Here is a 2,733-nt window from a genome sequence, read left to right on the forward strand (position 1 = left end):
TTAAAAAGTCGCTTTAATAATTCATTTGATTTGGTCCTCTTTAACCAATAAGCTCCAACTAATGCACGGAGATCTTTCTGAGACCTTTCTAAAGCTGTTGTGGCAGGCATGTAACCACTCCTGGGGTGTACCAGGATGAATATTCAGTTGGATGGTCAATCAAGCACAATGATAAAATGACCGGCAAACCATTTGGTAATAGTTTTGGCACTATGAGAAGGTGGAAAGCCCTGCTGGAAAGGAAATCTGCATCTCTATAAAGCTTGTCAGTAGACTGAAGCATGGAGAGCTCTATAATCTCCTGGTGGACAGCTGCGATGGCCTTAGATTCGAGAAAACACAGTGGACCAACTCCCACCAATGCTAGCAAGATGACATGCAAACCACAAAACAGACTACCTAAACTTCACACTGGTCTTCAAGCACCTTGAATTTCGTGTGTCAACACACAAGGTGACACACATTTGAAACACGAAATTTCAAATGAAATGCAAAGTTGGTTCATGAATAGTTTGATATTCCAAATATGACAGTTGTGCCTCCTTTAAGTGTTGGCTTACCTGCATGCCACTCCAGGAACTGTAAAAAACAAGATTGATTAAGATGAAGATTGAAGTTTTGATTTAAAGTCATGTCTGTGAAGGTTCTCAGTCATCCAGGTCATCGTAGTCAAAGGAGCTTGCAAAGAAAAGCGTCTGGACTTCTTTAAGTTGCTTGAAGACGTTTCACCTCTCATCCGAGAAGCTTCTTCAGTTCTAAGGTCAAATGGTGGAGAGTCCCAGATATAAACCTAGTGGGAGTAACCCCCCACAGAGGGACAAAAGGACCCCCTGATGATCCTCTAATCGCCTGAGCCAAGGTGTGAAACTGGGTTTGGGTCCCAATCAGCCAGAGTTTCGGGTGTGTTCATTGTGAAACCTGGCCCCACCTTATCATGCGAATTCCTGAGGTCAGATGGCCCAGGATGTGAGTGGGCGTTAAGGCGTCTGGGAAGGGATCTTAAAACTGGATTATAGATGGCAGAGAGTTGGTGTCGTAAACCCCCGCCTCTGTTCAAAGATGGTCGCTCACAGTGGACATAGATGGCTTCTTTCACTCCTCTTTCAAACCATCTGTCCTCTCTGTCCAAAATGTGAACATTGGCATCCTCGAAAGAGTGACCTTTATCCTTAAGATGCAGATGGACTGCTGAGTCTTGTCCTGTGGAGGTGGCTCTTCTGTGTTGTGCCATGCGCTTGTGAAGTGGCTGTTTGGTCTCTCCAATGTAGAGGTCTGGGCAGTCCTCGCTGCACTGTACAGCATACACCACATTGTTAAGTTTGTGTTTTGGCGTTTTGTCTTTCGGGTGAACCAGTTTTTGTCTGAGCGTGTTGCTGGGTCTGAAATACACTGGGATGTCATGCTTGGAGAAAACTCTCCTGAGTTTCTCTGATACACCGGCTACATAGGGGATGACAATGTTGTTGCGTCTGTCCTTCTTATCCTCCCTCGCTGGTGTCTGGTCTTCTTTTCTGTGCCTCTTTGCTGACTTTAAGAACGCCCATTTAGGATAGCCGCACGTTTTGAGTGCTTCCTTTACATGTGTGTGTTCCTTCTTTTTTCCTTCAGGCTTAGAGGGAACATGTTCTGCCCGGTGGTGTAATAATAATAATAATAATGGATTGGATTTATATAGCGCTTTTCAAGGCACCCAAAGCGCTTTACAATGCCACTATTCATTCACTCTCGCATTCACACACACTGGTGGAGGTAGCTACGTAGCCACAGCTTCCCTGGGGCAGACTGACAGAAGCGAGGCTGCCATATCGTGCCATCGGCCCCTCTGGCCAACACCAGTAGGCGGTAGGTGAAGTGTCTTGCCCAAGGACACAACGATCAGGACAGAGAGCCCGGGGATCGAACCGGCGACCTTCCGGTTACAGATACGCTTCCCAACCCCCTGAGCCACGGTCGCCCCAGTAATTAGGGTCCTAATTACTCCAAGTTTGTGTTCTAAAGGGTGATGGGAGTGCCATGGGCTCCCCCGTGTCACCTATTGTAGCCAACCTTTACATGGAGGAAGTGGAAAGGAAGGCTCTTGGCTCTTTCAAAGGAAGAGTACCCAGCCACTGGTACAGATATGTTGGACGACACCTGGGTCAAAATCAAGACACAAGAAGTGGAATACTTCACTGCGCACATTAACGCTGTGGATAAAAACATCAAGTTCACCAGGGAAGACACAAAGGACAACTGTTTGCCGTTCCTGGACTGCGCTGTGCACATTGAAGAGAACGGCAAACTCAACATCGAAGTTTACCGGAAGCCCACACACACGGACCAGTACCTCCTCTTTGACTCCCATCCCAGGTTTCACAATGAACACACCCAAAACTCTGGCTGATTGGGACCCACGCCCAGTTTCACACCTTGGCTCAGGCGATTAGAGGATCATCAGGGGGTCCTTTTCAAATTCAAATTCAAATTCAAATTCAAATTTTATTTGTCACGTACACAGTCATACACAGTACGATATGTAGTGAAATGCTTAGACAACTGCTCGTGACCTAAAGAGAACAAAAAAGGAAAAGGCTATGAATAAGATAGGAAATAAATATGAAAAATTAAAAAGGGTAAATTTAACTAGGAAGGAATAAAATATAAATTAAGGTTAAAAATGAAATAACTGTACAACACAAATTAGAATGAAGGGTAAATTTAACTGGGAAAGAATAAGATAAAATATATAAATTA

The sequence above is a fragment of the Rhamphochromis sp. 'chilingali' genome, assembly GCF_963969265.1.
Source record: "Rhamphochromis sp. 'chilingali' genome assembly, chromosome: 16".
NCBI lineage: Eukaryota > Metazoa > Chordata > Actinopteri > Cichliformes > Cichlidae > Rhamphochromis > Rhamphochromis sp. 'chilingali'.